Below are 11309 nucleotides of genomic sequence, written 5' to 3' on the forward strand. Positions count from 1 at the left end.
TCTAGTTCAAGTAAAACACTTTATTTTAAACCTAAGCCCATGTGTGTTAGGGCACGTAAAAGTTAGGTTGCATGTATGATGAAAAGGAGTGTACCACCATGTTGAGGGTGCCTACGTAAATAGACTAGACCCTTGATGCTGGTACATGAGTTGGTACATTGGTGGTTATTCTGTTATTATTTTATGCACTCCCAAGAGGAAAGATTTTGTTCTGTTGCAGCACTGCGAGAGTGTGCCCTTGAACAAAATATTTTCCAGTTGAGTATGCTTTCAGTTGAGATTAGATTCTCGTGATGGAAAGTTGTTACAAGAGGTAAACTATAAAAGGGGCTAGAGACCCCAGGTTAAGGTATGTTGTTTCTAAGACTAAAACTTACTACTTCTTAAACTCTTATAAGCCTTGTACTGACTTGATCGTCAGAGTGCAATCAACAGGTAAGACCCCCTCTGTTTCAACGGAGCTACATTCCAGAGCAGCAAGAGATAGGACGTACTCGTGAAGAAACAAATGGAGCTAGAGCTTGTCATCAGAGTCAACAGGCGAGCAAGTCAACTGGCAAGAACAAGGATTCTAGTTATCTTATTATCATTCGTAAAGGTATTCTATCTACACACAACTCTCATCTTATTTACAATTTTCTAAGTTATCATCATTTGTCCTTTTTTATTGTTCTTTTATCTCCTCTATATATTTTATCACAATTCCTACAAATGTGAAAGAGGTGTTTGACCATCATGGATGACGACAAACCATGATTTTTGAAATACAGGCCCTTGAACAAAATGGTACATGAGAGTTAGTTCCTCTTCCATTTGAATGGAAGGCAATTGGCTATTGTTGGGTCAATTCAATAAAAATTGGACCTAATGGTGAAATTGATTGCATCAAAGCTCGATTGAAAGCAAAAAGATATACTCATATCTATGGGTTGGACTACAATGATTCTTTCTCTCCAGTGACCAAAAATGACTATTTTCAGACTTTTCCTTACCATAACAGTCATTCATTATTGGCCTTTTCATTAATTAGATATTAAAAATATTTTTTAAATGGAACAACTTCCTAGATTTTTTGCTCAGGGGGAGTCTGGTCAGGATTTATAAATTGTGTCGCTCTCTCTATGATCTCAAGAAATTTCCACATGCTTGGTTTTCAAAGTTCAACTACATTATTCAAATTTTTTGGTTGAAATGAAGTGAGGTAGATCATTCTACTTTGTACTATCACACCTTCCTTAGAAAATGTGTGTACTTAATAGGATATGTTGACGACATAGTTATTATAAGGAATGATGTTGCAAAAATCTCTCAGTTAAAGGAACACCTATTTAATCATTTTTAGACTAAGAATCTTGGAAATCACAAATATTTGTTGGGCACAGAAGTAGCCCAAACAAAGGAAGGAGTCGTAATCTCTCAAAGGAAATATTCTCTTGACATCCTAAAAGAGACATGTATGATTGATTATAAACCAATGGATTGTCTTATGAATCCAAATCAAAAACTTATGGTAAAACAAGGAGAAATATTCTTTGACCTAGAAAGATATAGAAGACTAATTGGATAACTTATTTATTTCATTATAACTATACCATGTTTGTCTTTTACAATTGGTGTTGTGAGTCAATTTATGCATAGTCCTTGTATTCATCACTAGAATGTTATCTTTCATATTCTAAGATATCTCAAAAAGTCTCTAGGACAAGGATTACTATATTGTGATGCTCATTAGGATGAATCTCTCATGGATAGACGCTTTACTATAGGATATTATGTTTTTCTTGAAGGAAATATTATCTCTTGGAAAAGCAAGAAATAAAATGTTGTTGCTCGATCTTCTACTGAAGCTGAGTATAAAAGCAATGTCATCCTTCACTTCTAAGCATATATGAGTAAACCAATTCCTCGAATAATTATATTTTTGAGAGATTCAACCAATGAAGATGTATTGTGATAACCAAGTTACTCTCCACATTCTTCCAATCCAACATTCCATGAAACTAAACACACAAATTTACAATCACTTTATTCTAGAAAAGTTGTTGTCTAAGGAAATTTGCACTGAGTTTATCGAATCAAATGATCAACTTGTAGATTTATTAACAAAATTATTTAGAGGACCTTAGATTGAATTTATTTATTCCAAGCTTGGAACCTACAATATATATCCTCCCGCTAAAGGGGGATTGTTAAAATAAATATTTTTAAATAAAAATTATTACAAAGGTGTTGTGTGTGTTATGTTGTACCTAGTTCCTAGATGTATATTTTCATATTCTTTTCTCTCCCCTTTCATACATTGTATATATCCAAAGTTATTATAAATACTAGCGAAAACATAGACGTTTTCGCATTTGTGTATCCGCATTTTTTTTTTTTTATCATTACGTATCACAGAAAACTCTCCAAGAAACACGATTCTCTTTCAAAACTCTAGTTTACCAAAACCAAACATATAGAAGAAATTCAACGAATCCAACACCACAAATAAAGAAAAATAGCAATAAATTGAAGTTGAATCTCTAAACTACTCACGACTTCAATCTTTCCACCTCCAATTCGGAAAAAATGGATGTGTTGAAACCTATGATACCATTGAGTTTCTCTTGTTCTCCTCTTCAATTTCTTCAAATGTGAGCTACGTAAGGGAGATCTCAATCGATCTTCCTCTTAAAGGATTTGTTCACCCACTTTCAGAAAGGATTGTGGAGAGGACTATGTATGGTACAACTCATTGTTTTAAATTTTTTCGGAGTGAAGTATAGCAGTGGAGAGTGATTGTAGATGGAAGTTATTTTCTTTTATATGTGAGATTGGGTGATGAGAATCAAATAAAGGAGGCTTTTATTAATGAAGGAAGAGGACATTTGCCTTCACATTTGAAGTTCTTCCTTTTAGTCTTCTCAAAATTAAAAGAAGACATAAAATAAAGATGAGGCCCAAGCCCAATCCCAAGAAGGCCAAAGCCCAAAAAGCCCAAGTCCATCCCATGAGGGGCAAGGCCAAACATTAAATAAAAGAGCATCATTTGATTTACTCTTGTAGGAGGTGTGGATATTAAATAAGGAAGTGTGAAAATGTAAAGTAAAGTCGCATTATCCATGTGACTTAGGAGAGTAGGTGTAGGTGTAGTTTTTAGGAGGTGTCATAGTAGAAAAAGGTCACACCTCCCATGTGACTTGTTTTTTGTGGGAATTTCAAATGAGTTTATTTGAATTTTCCCACCTATTTTTCAGCACCTCTAGGCTATAAATAAAGGTGCTTAGCTTGTACAATTCAGATTTGAATTTTGATTAGAGAAACTATACTCAATTTTTGAGAGAGCATTGGAGAGCTTTGTGCCTTCCTCACTAGTCTTATCTTGAGAGTTCAATGGTTACCTCAAGTGGCGACTTGCACACTCATCTTGGAGTCACCATCCTCTAAGTGGCGTGATCATCCAACCATTCCTCCATCTTCATGAGCTTTCTCTTCTCCTTCCTTCCTTCTCTTTCAATTGTTCATGTCTTAGATTGATTCTCTTGAATTTTCTGTTCGGCTTTTCCTTTTCTTATGTGTTTAGCTTCGGTTATGTTGCTTCCTTGCTGTTCTACAATGTTTCTTCTTCATTTCTAGTCTTTATGTTCGGTTCAATTCAGTTCTATGCCATTTTGTTCGGTGCAATTGCTTTTCCTTCCATTTTAATCGGTTCAATTTGACAATAATTGGAACTTCCATGAGTTTGTGTTTTGGTACTAGTTTTGGTGAGTTCTTGTTCATAGAACCTTGATCCAATTCTATGATAAAGTGCCTATCTCATAACCAACTCAAGATGATTCCTAAGAATGTCAAGAATCATTCATATTGTGCTATTGGAATCATATCATTGGGTGTGGGAACCGAGCGAGGTTGTGGTCTCTCTTTGTGTTGTTATTAAGAAGTGAACTTTAATCTTAACTCAATATTACAAAACCGACTTATAAGGTGAGTTTTGCACCTACTTATGTATTATGAAAACTCGTTATGTTGTTGTCTTCTTTTTATTTTCTAAAAAAACCTTTCCCGAGAAGGTCGTGCCTTAAGCACTTAAAATAAGGAGGTAAGGGAAGAGTGAGTGGTTAAAAAAATTAAAGCGGTTAGAAGAAAAACTTATAAAGAGGGAAGAGATACAATGGATATTGAGAGCTCGAAACTGCTCAATGATGAAATGACGAAATGCCTCTTATATAATTTTAACATTTAAAAGATAAAATAATAAAATAAAATATATTAATAAGGGTAAAATCAGAAAAAAAATTGGCACACCAATAAATAGTTATGAGGAGAATCCTTATTATATATTGTTATTGATGAGATACTAAGAGAGGAAATTCTTTTGTATTTTTCTCAAATATTACTGAAATTTATATATGTAATAAAAAGCTGTATATAAAAATTTATATTAAAGTTATAAAGAGTCACTACAAGAAAATCGTCAAATAAAAACTAACTTTAGAGACCAAAAATAATTAATTACTATATTAACTAAATTAGACTATTTTAGAGACTAAAATAATTATTGATATCTAAAATGATTTCTATTATTAAGAAAAATTTATAAAATGGTTTCTAAGTTGATATCTAAATTAGCTACCAAGATTTTAGCTACTAATATTTTAGATTCTAAATTACTCTCTAAAATACTAATAGAGACTAATTTAGAATATAAGTAATTAGTAGTTAAAATCTTTGTAGCTAATAATTAGATATCAATTTAGAAACTACTTGATAAATATTTATTAATAATATAAACTACTTTCGATACCAATAATATTTTAGTTTATAAAATGGTCTCTACTTTAGTTAAGTAACTAATTATTTTGGTATCTAAAATTAATTTTTATTTAATGATTTTCTTGTAGTGAATATAGGTACTATTTGTATAAGTGCATCAACGTTTTTTTTATTATAGTATTTATTTAATGAGTTAAAATTGAATACTTATATTGATTTTAATTTTATATATTTATTTAAATAAAATAATATGTGTATTATTATATTTGATATGTAATTTATAATTTGAATAAAAATAATGTTCAAAAAAACCATATATATATTACAGATTTACATGAAAGAAAAAATGAAAAGTAAAGAAAAATATATTTTATTAATTTTTATAATGTTATAATTATATTTAGGAACGCTTAGAATTTTTCATCAAAATAAAAAGTAAAATTATAATAAAATATCTATAATAAAGGTAGTTATAAAATATTTTATTTTTTATTATAGCTATATAATAAAAACACTTTCAATTTTTATGGGCAACTTTTTTAGATGATAGAAACTAAAAAATTAGTTAATGAGTATAAAGATAAAGAGGTAAAAAAATAATAAAAGTCAGTTACAAACTTTTATCCATCATATTAATGGTTATACATAGGTTATAAATAAAGTAATTGATATACAATGTTATAAATAAATTCTTATACCCACATTTTTTCGACGTCAAAACAATATTATCAAAACTAATATAAACACATGCACTTTGTATGGATGTCAATATAGAAAACAAATATATAGAATTGTTATCACACATAATAAACTTATTTTGATTTAATAAAATTTAAATTATCTTACTGAAAATAACACTCTAACCTTTTTATATATAAAAACAAGTTGCTTCGTGTTCCTTTATTTTTCTTAAGAAAATAAAATTTGATAAAAAAAATTAATAATAGTTAAGAATAATATAGTGTACTGTTAGGTTGAGAGGTCTGACCGAAAGGATATTGAAAAGTATAGCCGAAAAACATATATATAAAAACGTTAAATGTAATATATATATATATATATATATATATATATATATATATATATATATATATATATATATATATGTGGTCAGCATGATAAAACTCAAATTAATAGGTGTGTGTTTAAAAAGATATTAGGTACAAAAGGAAAGGCCCAAGTAGGTATGAGCCCAATAAGAAAACACTATAAATAAGACATTAGTCTAAGAGGTAAGTAGACTGATTTTTATCTGATGATTACATAAAACTATTTCTGACTTTGGCATCAGAGCGCCTTGCAGGCACACACCCAACCGTGAGAGAAGAGAGGAGAAGCCGAAAGGTGCAATAAACCCAGCCTAGCTTAGGAAGTTTGTCAGACTTAGGTCCAACCTGAAAAGCCCAATCCGAGAGTCCAACCAGAAGAGTCCAACTTGAAGAGCCCAATTCGAGAGTCCAACCTGAAGAGCCCAATCCGAGAAGTCAGCGTATTCAGCTTGAAGAGAGTTTCTGACCCCTTTTGCAGGAACAGTTTGGCGCCCACCATGGGGTCGAGAAACAACTTAGTTGAGAAAGTAAGCAGATATGAGTAGAAGAGAGGGACAATGTGGAGAGCAGGGAGATAACCAGAATATGATGCCAATGACTATGTTGATGCAATTACAAAAAGAATTTGAAATACTTAAAAAAAATAATGAAGAAGAATTACGCAAGTTGAGAGCGAAAAATGCACATAAGAAAAGAAAATTACATGAGAAAATAGTTTTGAATTCATCATTTGAAATTGTTCAACCAAGAATGCAAACAAATGAAAGAGTTCATAATGATGAAAGTTTTCAAACAACAAGGAAGAGATTACCTGAAACTTTCGGAACTTTTTCTGGAATGTCATCTAGGAAACATCCGTTTTTTTATGTTATTGTAGAAACCCCGTTGCCTGATAATTGGAAGAATCTAACTACAGATAAGTATGATGGAAGTACAAATCCTGATGAGCATATTGCAGTTTATACTGTTGGGTTTAATAGTGCTAAAGTTCAAGAGGGGTGGGGGTGAATTGACCATTTAAAAGTTTCTCGCAGAATCAGTGTTTATCACAGTTTACAGAAAATAAATCGATTTATTTGAAATTGAACAGATTTATTTTGGCACTGTTTGTGTTTAAAAACGTTTATACAGTCAAGTTGATCACAAGATTATGCAGATTGATTTTCCAGATACACACACACTGATGTAATGAAGAAAAACCGTGAATCACAAAACAACAAGCTTCAATTTTAAGCAAGAGATTAAGGTTCAATTAATAGCTTGACAATTACTTGAGTCACCTATCACAATCAAAATGTTCTAGTGGCTTTTAACATATTTTATATGTTCTTATCAGAATCAAACAGCTTTTCCAGAAATTAAGAACAATAAGAAACAAGCCCAGAAAGAACAGATTTATTATTAATTGAACAGATTTATTTCTTAACAGTTTAAGATAAGCCGAAATTTAAGTGCAGAGATTAAGGGAGAATGAACACAAGGCAATTATACTGGTTCACTCAACTGAGCTACATCCAGTCTTCACCTAAACCAAGGTGAAATTCACTAAATCACAATTCAAACAAACACAAATCCCACTGTTCTTGAAACCTAAAAGAACTTAGGTACACTTGCTGAAAAACCCTATTTCAGCACACACACTCTTCAAGAAACCCTATCAAGAAGAGTGTACAACCAAACTTTTACAAGAAAAGAAATGTGAAACGACTACACTTGATTGAGGAAGCAGAAATCTGCCTTAAACCAGTAGAACAGATTGCTAGAACAGTAGCAGCACCTCTCACCAAGCTTTTGGAACCAAACAAGAACAAGCACTTTGTGATTTTCGAAATCTTTTAAGAACAGATGCTAATTCCTTGTAAATCCTCAATTCTCTGATGCAAAACTTGTTTTTACAATTGTATGATCGATGTTTAGACTCAGAAACAAGTTTTCATTTTATAGAAAACTAACTTAAAACAGATTTTTGAAAAACAATTAAAGCTGTTATAAAATGAACAGATTGAAAATAAAATGAACAGATTTATTTTCAAAAGCAGTTAGAGAATTTGTTATGTGAGGAGACTTAGTCAGCCATTCTGGTGCAGGGACAAAACTGAAAACCATTTAAGCTAGACATGGCACCAGAGACAAAATAGAATTTATTCATTTACAGATGAACAGATTTATTTTTCAAAACGAAAACAGAAAAAACTTAACTATTTAAAACACAGTCATTTTGAAAGGTAGAAGACTTAATCAAAATACATGATGCACAAAATCTAATTTTCACAGGACTTAGCCAAGGCATCAGTTTAAAAATGAATCTGTTTATTTAGAAAAGAACAGATTTATTTTTATGCAGAAAACGTGTTTTTTGTAAAACATGTGAAAAACATTTTAAGAAATTTTGTGCTTGCACTTATCACATGGTCAGTGGTTAAGAGGTGAGTTACTCAGCAAAATCAAGATACTTCTAATCCTTGTAGTATAGCTCTGCAAGCTGCGCCTGAACTCCTTCAATTTGATCATCAAAGTGCTGAAACCTTGCTTGAGTAGTCTCAAAGTATGCCCTCTGTTCTACAGTCATGACATCAAGGCGATACAGAACTTGCCTTTCAAACATGGACAATGGTTCTCCTCGGTATTCTGGAGTTTGATAAGCAACAATGGCATTCTGATGAGTTGCAACAGCTTCTTCATGCACAGATTGGGGAGCAGGTGAGTCTCCTCTGACTTCTACATGGGAACAACTTCATCCTCATCCTCGTTGTTGAGGTTTGAGGCTCCATGTTCTGCTTGAGGGTTCTTGCCTTTGAGAACCACCCAATTGTCCTCTATTTTGTGAAATCCCATCTTTGTGAGAGTTGAATTGTCAATCTCACTTACAGCCTTGGTGGGGTCGTTTCTCTCATTTGAGGCATCAACACCAAAGAAATCAATTAATTTTGAAACAAGTATAGCATAAGGAAAGCGATAATCAGCCAACCTTTTGGATTTCAGCATGTGTTCATTGATAATGAAAACCCAGTTTACCTTAATCTGGTTCATGATGCAATATAGAAGGATTAGATCCTCTTCATGTAAAACAACATGATTTGTACCTCTTGGGATGAGTTGCCATGCCATAATGTAGGCAACAAGACGTGGTGTAAGGTTCAAATGACCTGCATGGAACCTGCTTATGTTCTGGGTAGGGTTCCTCATACAGCTCTTGTAATATTGCAGTTTATTGAATTCTTGAATCCCACTTGTGTTTCCTTTTCCCACTTTCAGTCCAGCATACTTGATTCCAGCCACAGAATTCCAAACATCACTTGTGACCTTCATTTTGATCCCTTTCACATAGGAGACAATGTTCTTTCCATCCAAGGTTAGATTAGTTTAAAACACCTTAACTAAATCAGGATATAGATTACCCGTTAATTCCAGCAGCTTTTTCAGTTTCTGGTGCTTCAATACAGCCCTTGTTTTTGCCAATTTTTCTGATTTCAGCCAATTGAAATCCAGCACCTTGGGTATATTAATCTGCTTTCTGCTTGTCTCATGGATGTAGGCATTGATACCTTCTTCATTTCCAGCGAACCAACCTTCTAGCACACCTTGAAAGGTGCTTTGCTTGCCCTTATTTTTCTGTTTCTGTCTTGAAGAAGAAGCCATGGTTGAACCAGAATTTTCTCTTGTTTCAAATGGTGAGAACCGAAAATAGGTAGCCAATGTGAGTAGCAGATTTTCACACAGATTTATATTGAGAAATGAATAGGTTGATATGGCAGTTATGAATGGATATACATGAAGATTTTATGCTCTGAAATTGTGCAGAGAATCTTTGAAAATATGCAGCAAATATTTAGGGTCATGATGCACACAACTCATACCTTTATTGAGCACCCAAACCATCAAATCGGTTACATAACCATGACCAAAACCGTCAAAGGTACAGAGGTTAATGCCCACTAAGTCAGTCAAGCAGTCAAAGATCATAATTTCTCTTTCCTAGTCATCAATGCATATCAGTACCAAAAATAAACACATTCAATTACGAATAAACAAATTTAATTTTTCACTGCTAGGCACAATTGACATTTATAATACCCAATTCATTAAGCAGAAAATTAAACCTATCTTTAGCCAATGGTTTAGTGAATAAATCAGCAAGCTGTAAATCTGTACCAATGAATTTAATATGACATGTTCCATTTGAAATGTGTTCCCTTAGGAAATGATGCCTAATTTTAATGTGTTTGGTTCTAGAATGCATGACAGGATTTTTGGTTAAGTTGATTGCACTTGTGTTATCACACAGCAGAAGTATATGGTTAAGTAAGATACCAAAATCATTCAATTGTTGTCTTAGCCATATGGTTTGAGCACAGCAACTCCCTGCTGCAATGTACTCTGCTTCAGCCGTGGAGAGAGCTACACAAGCCTGCTTTTTGCATTGCCATGAGATCAAGCTTGATCCAAGCAAGTGACAGGTTCCACTGGTGCTCTTCCTATCAATTTTGCAACCTGCAAAATCTGAATCAGAATATCCAGTTAAACTTAGTGAGATGTTACCTGGATACCACATGCCAACTTCTTTAGTTCCTTGCAAATACTTCAAAATCCTTTTGGCAGCATTGTAGTGTGATTCTTTAGGAGCAGATTGAAACCGAGAACACATGCACACTGCAAACATTATGCCAGGCCTGCTGGTAGTGAGATACAGTAGAGATCCTATGAGTCCTCTATATTTGGTTTCATCAACAGCAATTCCAGCTTCATCATGATCCAAGTGACAGCTTGTTGAGAAGGGTGAGCTGATTGGTTTGCACTTATCCATTTCAAATTTCTTCAGCAGATCCTTGCAGTACTTAGCTTGACTTAAGAAAATGTCATCCTTGAGTTTTTTGACCTGCAAGCCTAGAAAATAGTTCAACTCACCCATCATTGACATTTCAAACTCACTCTTCATGACTTTCACGAAAGCTTCACACAATTCTCCATTGTTTGATCCAAAAATGATGTCATCCACATATACTTGTACTAGAATTGTGTCATCCCCTTTCTTCTTGATGAACAAGGTCTTATCTGATGTGCCTCTGTCATAACCTTGTGAGGTGAGGAAATCACTTAGCTTTTCATACAATTGCCTAGGAGCTTGCTTGAGCACATAGAGAGCCTTTTTGAGTTTGAACACGTATTCTGGATGTTGATGGTCTTCAAAACCAGGTGGCTGTGAAACAAATACCTCTTCATTTATATAACCATTCAAGAAGGCACTCTTCACATCCATTTGAAATAGCTTGAACCCTTTGATGCAGGAGAAGGCAAGTAGCAATCTAACAGCTTCTAACCGAGCCACTGGTGCATATGTCTCATCATAGTCTATTCCTTCTTCTTGATTGTACCCTTTAGCCACTAGCCTAGCCTTATTTCTGGTAATCACCCCATGCTCATCCATTTTGTTTCTGAACACCCATTTTGTTCCAATTATATTCATCTCAGGTATTCTAGGAACAAGAGTCCAGATCTCATTAAGAGCAA

This window comes from Phaseolus vulgaris, chromosome 10 (genome assembly GCF_000499845.2).
Source record: "Phaseolus vulgaris cultivar G19833 chromosome 10, P. vulgaris v2.0, whole genome shotgun sequence".
NCBI lineage: Eukaryota > Viridiplantae > Streptophyta > Magnoliopsida > Fabales > Fabaceae > Phaseolus > Phaseolus vulgaris.